Source organism: Malaya genurostris, chromosome 1, assembly GCF_030247185.1.
Source record: "Malaya genurostris strain Urasoe2022 chromosome 1, Malgen_1.1, whole genome shotgun sequence".
Taxonomy (NCBI): domain Eukaryota; kingdom Metazoa; phylum Arthropoda; class Insecta; order Diptera; family Culicidae; genus Malaya; species Malaya genurostris.
This window is the reverse complement of record NC_080570.1, coordinates 134,153,120-134,165,920: the sequence shown is the minus strand read 5'-3', so window position 1 is coordinate 134,165,920 and position 12,801 is coordinate 134,153,120. Positions and strand designations below refer to the sequence as shown.

Genomic DNA, 12,801 nt, shown 5'->3' with positions numbered 1-12,801 from the left:
TCTATTCTGACGTGCCGAACGAAAACGTGTTTTCGACTATTTCTGGCCGATGCAGGTATGGTCATTTAGGGGTTAGCCAAATTTTGTGCTAGGGCACATAACCGTTTTTATTATTTTTACGTTTCGTCTTTGACCATTTCTGCTTAGCGGTTCAAATTGAACTGCCGAGTTTAGCACTAAGCAGTTCAATTTGAACTGCTCTGCACTGATGAGTCAAAGACGAAACGTAAAAATTCTTATAATTGATTTTCTCACCTATACAGAAATCGTTCATTCTTTCTTGCAAAACTACAATCTTTGGCATGTTGAAAATATGTATGTTTATGTATACGCAGAATAATCTCGATTTTTTAAAACAACAAAACCATCAGTTGTCTATCAAACCTATTACTGCTTAGTACTACTTAGTTTCAATTGGTATTCGCAGGTCCCCGCAGAGTATTTGGAGTACTTTAGGTTCATGGTTGAAGAAAACTGTGGTGAAATCAATTATTGATTTGGTTCTATGCACCCGACGAACGACCATATTTAAGTTAAATCCGGGTCTAAATAAACGAAACACAATAATAATCGGTTCATTTTGTTTTAATTATGTGTAAAAACTGTTGGTTATAAATTAATAATATTGTATTATTTTTCATGAAGTTTTAGAGAAACTAAGATAACTTTTGTTCATGCTTGGCGAGTGCATATAAATATTTTACAGCAGAGCTTAAAATTGTCACGCATTCTCAATGAAAGAAACCATTCCAGCAGTCTCATTTTCAATGTTTTACTGTCTCATTAGCGGCCCTTACACGATCATTAAAAGTGTCATTACTAAGAAATGACACTTCTGCTTAAACGCTCGCCATTACTGCATTACTGTACATCATTACTTTTCAGCATTACACGTTCATTATTAATGATGAGTATTTGTAACTACTCCAGCAATAGCAATAGCAATATTTTTATTTTCGTTTAGCTGAAAATAAATTTGATTTGCCATTCAAACGTTAAGGTTAATGAAATATTAACAATTTAAATTTACACTTTGTCATTTTTTCGCGTATAGTACTAAAGATGTTCAGCACTTCCACAAAAAAATAAGAAGAAATAATGTTGGTAATGATGGAAAATCCGGAATTCCATCATTACTCGTATCATTACTGAACTCGTAGACCTTACACGATCATTAAAAGTGCCATTACTTTTTAGTAATGACACTTTTAATGATCGTGTAAGGGCCGCTATTCGTAAATGACCGAAGAGAGACGAAGCATTTTCGTTTCTCATCAAAAAAATGAGAGAGCATAATTGCCAACGTCACTCTTTTCTCTGTGACAAGACGAAACCAAACTAACGTCTTCAGGTAGCAACAGCAGAATTTCAATTCTCATTCTTTCATCGATGTATTGAAAATATGTGACGCTTGGCTATAAAAAGTGACTGAAATATGACAAATCGAAGTAATTACATCCCAGAACCTCTTTGGAAATCAAAACTACTACAAATTCGAGCACCAACAGTTAAAACTTATTGTGAAATCTTTTTCTGACGTTTTCAATTCTCACAGCTTAGGTTGAATATCGTCACTGCATACTATGGGATTTTCACTGAAAACTGCAAATGACTGAAATGGCAAATGAAAGAAAAAACACAATTTTGAAACTACTGTCCCGCTTATGTCATTGACTGGACACAGCGATGCCAACCCTACGGATTTTTCCGTATATCAACGGATTTTTGTCTTTTCTACGGATCTACGGATGGACCTTTTCCAAGATATGTATGCATTTTTTCCAAGATATGTACGGAAAATGCTTCAATATTGTCACATCATTTATCCAAATTTTTTTGTATGTCCAATTATAAAAACTATCAAACATCTACCGGCACTGAGTCCTCATTTTAAGGAAGCCTGTCTTTATCGCTTGGCATTCCAATCTGATGATTTTACGTAGTTTTTTTTATTTATTGATTTACTTGTATTTGATACGTACTAATTTTCATTCTAAACATTTTTTTAGATACATTTAGTGAGTTTTCCCCCATATAAGTACACGGCAAGCTCGTCTCAAAGGAGCATGTACGAGTATAATTAGACTTGGAGTCAAATCTACGGATTTGACCTCAGGAAAAAGTGGTATCACTGACTGGACATGGATTTCGTTCTCATAGTTTGCAAGCGAAGCTGAGAGTGACAGTAATTTCTTGTCATTTTCGTCTATGTTTCAGTCAATGAAAATGAGTTTTTTTAGCTCTGATTTACAGTTTTAGAAGTCCTAAAATTCAAGACAGCGGCTTTCGGTTGTGAAATATTCTTCCAAATCACTATGTAGTTTGTATTTTCGAGACGGGTTTGACAAGTAAATTACTGAAATTAATGCTATTTTTATTACTTTTTCATATTTAGAAACCCTAGATGGCCACAAACGGTTTGTGGTTAATATTTCTCATGTGAATGAAGTTAAACAGGTCTTGTTCGCTACACAACCCTGTAATATTTTGCTTTCGTATGTTCCGCTTTGTACCATTAGAATTCTGCAAGTGAAGCAATGAAGTTTTGTGAAAATCCTACAATCAATCAAATAGTATGTACGATTGAGGGGAAGTATGAAAAAAGCACGTCCGTTTGATTCGTATCCACGTCATCCAGTTATGTCTCTGACATTACCTACCCGCCTTTTTTTGTCGTGGAATCTTGAAATTACGAGAAAGGTTTCGTTTTACATGGGGATTACGTACCGTGTTAAAAACAAATCCATAAGAAACAAAACTGAAACGGAAACCGTGCGAAAAAACCAAGTAGGAAATTGATTCAACGTAATAATTCTAAAAACCGCAGATTTGAGTATTTGTTTTTGTAATAATGTAACTGTTATTTCACAACAAGAAATTGAAATCTAAGAGCAAATTCAGCAGCTGCAAGATGCATATGGGTGGTCTATGATATAACTGAAACTGAAACAAACGTATCCCCAGCATGCCGTTTCAGTTTTATTCATTCGAACAGTTACACTGTCAAATTTAAAATTGGTATAACGGTAGAACGGCCGCCTATTTTTTCTATATTTGAAACACAGACAAAACGCTGCTGGGGCTGCCAGTTTTTCTTGTTATAAAATCCAGATTTAAATTTTAAAACTGACATAAATTATGTTTCTAGAACTATGCCCTTAATGGTCATTTTTAACTTAACTAAGTGGGAAGAAATGGGTATTGGATAAAGATCTATACACCTGCGTTAGAGACAGAGTTGTAGAGAAAGTGTCATGCTGAAGCAACTCATTTCATTGGCGTAGATCATAATACTGCTAGAACTATACTGCACTACTCGATATGATTGAGGAGTTTAAGGAATTAGTAAAATTTAAGAAATTAGTTAGTGTAAAAAGTCCTTGTATAATAAACCATATGGAAGAGACCTTAGTGTATAGCAGTGACCAATACATTAAAAGAAACAAACTTATAATTTTCCTTATCCAATAAGAAAATACTTATATATAGCTGATAATCTTTTGCTACAATTCACAGCTACCGATGATACTGCAATAAGAAGAAATCACCACTGAATGATAATCTTGAGTAGATGAACTCGATTATCTCCTCACATCACCTAATCACAATTAATATGATTTATCGTAGTAACGCTAAGGTATATTAACAACTATTGTATTTTAATTATTATCGCAAATGCAGTGGTTTTATCGCAAATATATTCACCATTCGTTGCTATCAGTTTGAGCACATGAAAAAGTGACTGGCAGTACAGTCACTATAGCGTTTTGATTATAATCATTTCAATTCATTTTTGCTTTTCACATCTACATCCACTAGCGAGTTTAAACAATACAACCAATACTAAAAAAATGTACTTTTACTACAACACAACCCAAACGAATTTCAAATCTAGTTGTGATTTGCTACTAGAAATGTAGAATATGTCGAGTAGTTTCTATTCAGAGCAGCCATTCGAGGCGTACGCTTCAGGATATTCCCCTTGTATGCTCGTATTTGAACATGGCCCTTCAAGGGTGACGGGCTATTCATCAACCTTTTCAGAGGAAAAATCTATTCAACCAGCGTTCCGCAAGCATACTACGTTGCGCCGGTGGCATTATGTTAATTGTGCAAAGATGAAAAGAATAAGTGTTGTATTGAGAGCAAAAAAATACAGGCAAACAAGGAAAAAGGTTCTGCCTCTCCGGTACAAAGTTCAGCGATTCTATCACCATACACCAATATTTATATCTTTAAATAACAAAGTTAATGTCTTGTTAATCATTAAAACATTGAATTTGACACAACTAAACAATCGTTGTTCATTATAGGAGAAAGTAATATAAAGCGCCCTTACTAACTAAACTCTTCCCTTTTTATGCAATCCAGCATTTTCTAAACAGAAGTTTCATCACTATCATTTCGTAGGATCTATCACTGTGAAAACCGACTTTCGAACGGAGGCCGGTAGGGCCGAGTATCATATACCATTCGACTCATGCACATGCACTAATTTTTAGAGTTCATAGGTTGACCTCTAGCAGTTTTTCGTAAAAAGTGAATTTCTCCATACTAAATCCCATGCAAATTTGAAACTTCGAGCGCGATAGTTTCACCGATCGAGTTAAAATTTTGCATAGTTCGTATGGGACCCCAAAGGGACAGAAAAAAGTTTGTGTGAAGCTATAAAATAAGCGTTTTCAACTTGTTCCCATACAACCTTGTCCCACACTAATGCGCAATAAGTTTTCTCGGAAATTTCTTCACCGATTTTCACAAACAAAGATGCTAATAAAAGGTCCTAAAATTCTATAAAACATCCCCGAAAAGCTGATCCAGATCAGATCTCCGGTTCCGGTCTTACAGCGCAATAAGTGAAAAAAAAAATTTCATGAGTTTTAATTTCACAAGTGATGGTGAGACGAGGTGTAAATCTGTATAATACTTACTGGTAAATTCATCCAGTTGGAAAATCTTGTTTAGAGAGTTAGTGGATATATAAACCTACTTTGAGACTACCTGGTCTCGGTTTCCGGCTTCGTAAGCAACGATAATAGTGAAGAAAAGCTCCAAAAAACAGAACTCACTTCGATTTCTCAGCAACCATTGAACCGATTTCTATAAATCTTGATTCAAACTAAAGCTCTCGTTATCTTAAAAGACACTGTACCATTTTATCCAGTCGGAAACTTTTGGTTCCGAAATTGTAGGGCGATGAGTGTCAAAATTTGCAAACCGTCATACTTAATGACGATGCAAAATCGGTACGTGCTCTTACGGAAGAAGAAAACACCTTCTCCTTTTACTACGCTCGCAGCGTATTTCGTATAGCGTGCAGGGTTGCCACATTTAAATCTATATTTTTCGGGAGATAAATCTTTAAATCCGTATCGGGAGATCAAAATTCTGTATTGAAACTCTGTGTACGAAAATGACAAGAATAACAAGTGCCCCGAAAGGAAAAAGTTTTTAAATCGAATCCGCAATTGACAGCTAATTTTTGTGTGGAAGTAGCGTTTATTGTAATGTAATTGGCAATCATGTCACTTTACTCTCTGTTTTCATATGCACACACTTAAAAAAAAACCCTGTGATTTTACATCTTATTAGATGCACATAAATGGAGCGTCGCAGTTCTCGCAAATTTACGTCGAAGAACCATTTAATATTGTGTCTAAACTCCATTTCCCCGGTTGGGAGTTAGCTACGGGTTCGAATCATGTCTCTGCGGTAACATTTTTCGCGGCTTTCATTACATAATTGCATTTGCATATCATTTTTCCCCATTAGATCCTGATCATATTCAAAACTAGCTCAAGACGGCTCTACGTTTTAACAAAGAATAAAACACAAATCGTCCATATTTCTCTTTGGACCATGAATCAAGGCACTATTTTTTCAGCACGGTGAATCTATTTATCTTCAATGAATGTTTTGACCAGATTCTCACTACAGACGCCTTTATTAAAATGTTTCCAGGTAGCAAATAGAACAGTTTGGCTTTTAACTGATACATGGTTTCGCGTACAGTGAGGAATGTGGCGCCGGCCTGCTAGAACCACATGTCGAGTGCAATTAATCTTTCTAATCTGTGGAAAAAGCCTATTAACATCGAACGGTACCTTTTTAAGTGACTCAGAACGATAGACTCCAATCGATTTCGAAAAAGCAAAATTTAGCTATTCGAAAAACCCTGTGATTTTACATCGTATTAGATGCACATAAATGGAGCGTCGAAGTTCACGCAAATTTACATGGAAGAGCATTTAATATTGTGTCTTAAATTCCATGATATGAAATTCGTTGAATTAAAAAAAATGAATACTTATAGCGACCGCCGTGACTTGAACTGAGAACTATCGAATCGCAAAGTACGGCTTTTAATCGACTGTACCACAGAAGTACTCATCTGCTTGGCTGATAAAAGGTGCATTTAAATGCAAGATACAGTCGAAACCAGTAAAATTAAAGCTAATCTAACATTAAGTCATTACAAATTGAGTTTTCCTTCAATTGACAAATTAGGTCTTTGTGAATTACATCGTATGAAGGATTAAGTCACCTGTAAAATTCAAAATATTGTTGTGTGTATGGTTTCGGCCAGCTGTTTCAAACAGTGTAATGCAAATGCGCACTCAGTTTTCTCGGAGATGGCTGGATCATTACACATCATTCAAGGTTTTATTATTAGGTCCATTTTCGGTTAACGGTTAAATGTTCACATGTGCAAAATATTGCACAATATACGTTCTCATTTTTCTCCGAAATGGCTGGATCGATTTCAACAAAATCATAATCTGGTCTTCCGGTCAAATGAAATTTTTTTCTGTTCTCATCTGGATCTGATATTTACCTCTGAAATTAAATGGTGATATGTTCTAGAAATGAGAAAAAGGGTGCTCCTAATTTTCCCAGAAATGATCTCATCGATTTTCATAAACTCGGATTCAAATGGAAAGAGTTAAGATTTCACAAAGAAATTCTGAATGTAATTTAGATTAGAATTGCAGTTCCAGTATTGCAGGGAGATTTATGAAAACACTCAGATTCAAGGGCGATTCGCTACAAGGGATCAGATACAGAGAAATATATCACTTAAAATAAATTTATAAATTTCTTCAGTTTAAGAGCTCGTTAGTAGATGATCGAATAAACTTCATTCCGTTATACCAGTCTCCGATTTTCGGCTGGGGAAACCCCAGGAATAGTGATTAACAACCTTAAACTCAAATTTAAATATGAGAAAGTCCTATGATTGTGTTGGTAACTGTCAAATTTCACTTGATTCCGAATTCCATAAAAACTCATGGAAAATAAAAAGGAACACATTGGTTTTGTGCTAAAGACTGATTTCATTTATAGACTTTGTTAGTTGATGATCTAACAAAAGTCGGCTTTGACTACAGTTTTTAATTTTAGAAGCATCAGAGATTCTGATCAAAAACATCAAAACGGAACTCACTTCGATTTCTCAAGGATAACTGTACTGATTTACATAAGCTTGTATTCAAATGAAAGGTCCTATGTAGATGCTAAATTGTATCTGAATCCGACTTTCCGCTTCTACGATTAAAGAATGAAGATATTTCAACCCTTTGTTCAAAATGATAAAGCAAAAACTAAATTCTTTAAACAATGTGTCATTATTCTCGAGCTCGTCCTAATGAAATTGGCACCATTGAAAATTTTACCTGGGATAGATACAGATTCCACAGACAATCCTCTGACATGTTTCATGTAAGACTGGAGCTATAGACACAATTTTTCTTATATTTATTTATTTGCTTGCTTCAACAGTTTCACTTTTGCATTGATTGACCAATCAAAGCGCCTACTCCTTCAAACCCATCGCCTCAGATAGGGAAATCTAGTATACCAGCATAGTGTCTTAAATTTTTAGCAGACAAAATAGGACACCGCTTGATATTAATCAAAATTTCAATCATATGTAATTACAAATATGTGGCTTGATACATTCAAATCAAAACTTAGAAATATTTCCAATCAAATGATGAAATAATATTAATAAGTGATACAAAATTGACTGAGCTGTAAGTGTTCAAAACCTAACCACATTTCTACCTGTATTTACTCTTGAACTTCTAATTTGCACCCCTAAATAGAAAACAAAGTTGTGTTCCACATAAAAAAAACATTTGTTTTTGGTTTGCTGCATTTAAACGTGGTTGTACAGATACCGAATGTGGTAATCGTTCTGGTCGTGCAATTGAGGTGGCTATTCCAGAAAACATAAAAAAGTCCGCCTGGTTATAAGTTATCGTAAATTGAAATATGCGTGGGATATCTGAGGCCGTAAAGATGTTAAAAGGCAGTGTGTTTACAATTTTGCATGAACATTTGACCATGGAAAAGTTCTTTTCAACTTGGGTGCCACGTTTACTCGCAGTCTATCAAAAACAACAACGTGTTGATGATTCAGAGCAGTGTTTGGCCATGTTGACAAGAAATAAATCAGATTTTTTTGCATCGATATGTGCCAATGGATGAAATATGGATCCATGACTTCACTCCAGAATCAAAACGATCACGAGTGGACTGCAGTACAATATTCATCTGGTAAGGTTATGGCTTCAGTATTTTCAGATGCACATGAAATAATCCTCATCAACCATTTGAATGAATTTGAAAAATCGTCAATGGTATCGATGGTTAAATTGAACGAATTACACTTCCAATTGGGTCTCAGTGACTACTGACGATTCGTCGATCTCAATAACGAGCTCACCGGAAAGAAAATCATCTCAAATGAAACGGCATTTACTATGACCGACACATTTTTTTCGGTGAAATAAAATAGACTAAATGGTGCATTTAACACGACACTTCGACCTACTACTGTTAATATATCCGGCGCTAACGATTTCAGTCGCGAGATAAAAAAAATGACGTGTTGTGCCTGTTAATAGGACATATTGCGGGATTTGCACGCAGTAGAAATCTTGCTTTCGAACCATTTTAATTACTTTATTCCAGCTATTAAAAAATTATGAATACTATGATAGGTGTCGACGGTCGACGGTAAGACGATCGTCTCGATCTCTCAGCCCATCTGGGTTAGGTTCCCAAACCCGTTACCCAAAGTCCGCTAACAGTAGAAAAAATCGACAATCCTTGATTACCTTCAACGGCCGGAAAAAAATCGACACAGCCATCGTTCAATACCGGTGCTTACCAGCAATTTTTCTTAATAAAAATCACGGGACCTGAGTGACGATAATATTCCACTGCTAGAAATCTGATTCCACAATCTATTACAGATTGCCATTCTTAATCAGCGTTGCTCAAAGCGGAAAGAAAGAAAAAAAAAGCGAGAAACCAACAAACCAACGAGACACTGAGCTCGAACCTTCCTCTCGGGCTAGCTGGCACAAGCGACGCGTACTTTCAACGTGTTGTGCCAGCACTTAGCTCTGCAACAACCATCTTCAGGCTCCTTATTGCGAAAGACCTAAATTCATCAGAACAGGAGTCAAGTGAGACATGAGAAGTGGTGACATTCCGAGGCAATCACCCGCGATGCTCATCAGCACACTAGAATGAGAGGATATCTTCCAGCGCTCGCTATACGCTATTTATCTGGGGATTTCCGACTGGGGACGGCAATAACACTCCTTCTCGCTCAATCACGACCGAGTTCCTGCTGGTATTACTGTTGTTACTATTCACTGCTTGATGCTGACGTGAGGCGTTTCGAACGAGAAGAAAAATCACCGATCAATGTAATTTTTCTTCTGCTGTCACTTTGTTTTTTTTTTAGATTAAGCGAAACTAAACTTCAATTTTCTCTGTACAATCCCAAATGCACTACTGTCACCGAATTCAAGCACAGAACAACAGAACTTTTCCATCTATGTATCGCATTTTTTCCCTGAAATATTCAAAGGTTCAGCCGAAGTTCTTCGGCCGTCAGCACCACCACCACCACCACCACCACCACCAGTCGCACTACCAGTAATTCTCTTTGTGCTACAACAAGCGACGGGAATTTTCCGATGCACACACCCAACATTTCACGGTGACCCACGGATCCAGTAGCTGACAGCTGATAACGAGTCCTGTGAAAGTGGCCGCTGCACTTGGCGACAGTTATTGCAGTTATTTTTCTGTCCGGAAAATAATAGTTCCTGTTGCCGTTGCCTTTCCGCTGGATCCACAAGTAAGGATTAGAAAATTTACAAACCAACCGCAACCGCACACCGACGGATTATGTAAACTCATCGCAGTGAAAGTCTCGGTTTGACTGGGATTCGCAATCAACACTCGAGTGGTCGCTGGTCTGTGTTCGGGTACGGTCGTTCCAGTTTCGGCATTCGGCTGTTTGTTTTTGTTGGTCGTACGCACGCGCTGCCGGAAGTTACTGGAAAACGGTTACACTGGTGAGACTGTCTGGGTGCTCCGTCGAGTCGATTCCGAATGTATCTGACTGGAAGGGAACTGTCAAATTGAAGATGGGAAATGCGGGTGCAGGGTTGAAAATGATTTGCTCGGGAAACTGATTACATATTAGGCAATGCTGGGGATGCTGCACATTTGGATTTTTGACGTGATTACGTCTTGCATTACCATAGAGCACCTTTTCAAAATTTGTACAGAGGGGTCTCGTATAACGCGGTACACCGGGGGCGTGAAAAGCGAATCCGCGATAAACGGGACCCAGAGCATACGGGATTTCGACTGATTGGGGCTGTGAACGATTATCTCGCTTCGGTCGACAGATAGAGCTGTACAATCTTCGACAAACTTGTTGTAGATACTTAGACCCACAATTTAGTGTAGTTTGACCGACAATTTGTTGAGAACTGCACCGCCAGGGGCGCTTTGAAAAGAGCATGAAATAATTCATATATTCACAATAGAAAAACAGTTTGAACATGAAATATCGCGAATATTTTTCTTTCGGTGGTGTCGGTGTTTTCAGAAAGAATGTTCCGGAGGTCAAAACAGATCAAATGGTGTAAACAGTAATTGAAATTTATCGCATGGCTGACTCTAGTGTGCAATTCGGCGTTCGAAATTCCTGCAACTCAAAATCATGTTGACTGATTAAGATGGTTTCTTCGAGAAGGTGTTTTAAGGTTCCAATACCTATTGAACGATTGATGAAACAGTTCTTATTGTATCTACAATGTGATCTTCTGTAATTGAATACCATACTTGTTTATGAGAGTGATCTTACCGATCAGTTTTTGAATAAGTTGATGAAGGAGAGACAGATTTCAAACTGTTTTTCTAGTAGTAAGTTACTAAAGTATTAAGATGTATAAGCTATCGACATCTGAAATCTGAGGAACTTGATAGAGTGAAAACTCGAATTTCATACTTAATGTTTTGATTATTTATACAATTATATATAATGTTAAGTACATAAAATGTGACATATATTGCTCATATAGTTTCATTTGATTTATTATTTGAATTAAACCTTTTTAGTGAACAGGGAAAAGCCCAATGGAGCGAAAATTTCATAGTCACACTCTTCATCAGGCAGTAAATCTCCAAATTCAGTATTTGTAACAAGTGCGGATAACCAGTGCGAGATTGTAACAAAAGCTGCTACGTAAACGACCAAAGACATATTTCGGTGAACTGATAAATCGATAAATTTATAACACTCTTGATAGCTGGAAAGTTTGTAGGGATCACTGCAAGGGAAACTACGAAAAGCAAACCGAAGAAGTTTATTCTGAATGGCTTCGACGTGGTGGATGTCGAGTTAACAATAAAGAGCTAGAAAGACCATTTTCAAGAATCGCAAAACAGTTCACAATATAGTGCCTTTAGGCAATACATGTTTTTAAAGGTCTTTGTGATACTAAATGTAAACCCTAGTACTTCGAAAATTATTTATTTGATGTTATCCTCAAAATTAGGTTTTGTTTACAACAGGACGCTCAAATCCTCTACGGTCGAATTCCGTTTGAAAACATTTCGGGAAACTATATGGTCGAATACGACTGTTGAGCGTTTGCGATAGAAAGAATTTTCGAATTATTTTAATGCATAGAAAACCATTCTATTGAGACCGCATCAATTGGAGAAAAAATTCGAACTGATTCTACGGGAATTAGGTATTACCCTAATCTTTGAAAGGATTAATAATTTGAAATCATTGGCTTATGTTAGTTTTAGGAATTGTTGTGGAAGGTTGAATTTATTTAAATAACAAATAGTATCAAAAATAGTCGAAAATGAAGATATTATTCAAATTATTAATCGTACAGTAAGTTATATTTGTGGTTAGATTTGTTCACTCTGATCGTTCTTCCATTCAATCAATAAGTTCTTTAGTTGTGTGTTAGATTGTCTAAGGGTGTGTTGCATTTGTTCTCGTCGTTCGATGTTGTTATCCAAAGAACAAAAGTTCTCCAATTCGTTGAGTAGCAAAATTTTGGAGTGGATTTATTCAGCGCTTGGTTGTGGAATAATAATATCATCTATATCATCTGTATCAGCGTAACATCAGCGACTATTTCTTCTGCCGTAATCAATTCATCAGCGATGATGTCATCAATTTCTGCACGAGAAAGATGTTCAGCACCCATCTTTTCACCGAAATCCTTAATTTCAGAAATTATTCTTTCGTTCTCAATATCATCGATTTGTGTACCAGGTTCAAAAAAAAAAGATGGAAGTAGTTTTTTCTAGCAATTTTTCAACGTTGATGACTTAATTTGAACTAAAACTGATTGAATGCAGTCAAAGCAATTCCTATGATGCGATTTGAGCAAAATTGTTCTAACTCGGGAATGAAACAGTTTTGCACCCAATCTTGGAAAATTTCTCGAGTCATCCAGCCTT

At 36.4% G+C, this 12,801-nt stretch overlaps 1 protein-coding gene across 5 annotated transcripts in view; it reads right to left on the bottom strand.

The window, feature by feature from the left end:
• The window catches only part of LOC131425831 (uncharacterized), a 175,691-nt gene extending 165,477 nt beyond the window's left edge, over positions 1–10,214 (bottom strand). For 2 of the 5 annotated variants that reach the window (XR_009229035.1, XM_058588038.1), the window contains exon 1: positions 10,006–10,158. The gene's annotated coding sequence lies outside the window, so the exon portion shown is untranslated. Of the gene's footprint in view, positions 1–10,005; positions 10,159–10,183 lie in introns of those variants that run through there. The other 3 variants (XR_009229033.1, XR_009229034.1, XR_009229036.1) reach the window with 3 other exon arrangements.
• Positions 10,215–12,801: the final 2,587 nt, after the last annotated feature.